The sequence below is a fragment of the Penaeus monodon genome, chromosome 22 (assembly GCF_015228065.2).
Source record: "Penaeus monodon isolate SGIC_2016 chromosome 22, NSTDA_Pmon_1, whole genome shotgun sequence".
Classification (NCBI taxonomy): domain Eukaryota; kingdom Metazoa; phylum Arthropoda; class Malacostraca; order Decapoda; family Penaeidae; genus Penaeus; species Penaeus monodon.
Genome location: NC_051407.1, coordinates 21,355,782 through 21,356,173, shown reverse-complemented (window position 1 = coordinate 21,356,173; position 392 = coordinate 21,355,782).

The window sequence follows — 392 nt, the reverse complement described above, 5'->3', positions numbered from 1 at the left end:
TTACCTGCCTTAGCAGGTTTTGTATTATTTTCTAATGTCTATTTTTATTATTTAGCTTATGCTGCATTTTCCTTGTAATCACCATAATCATATGGGAATTATTTTTACTGGAGAGATGAACAATCACGCATTCCAGTATATATATCTAGCAAGAATAATAAAATGATGATGACCTAATAAAAATGTCATAAATAAGTAAAAATTGATCATCAATAAGGACTTGATAACGAGTGTGAAACCAAGATTTTCTCGTTTGCTAGTTTCAGTTCACATTTTTCTCACGTTTTTTGTTGAACGCTTCGCATGAGAGCATATTTTATAAATAGGAATATTTTTTTTTTCCTGTTGCAGTTCCTCATGCATTTGACTTTCATCGTAATGAAAGGCTGTAG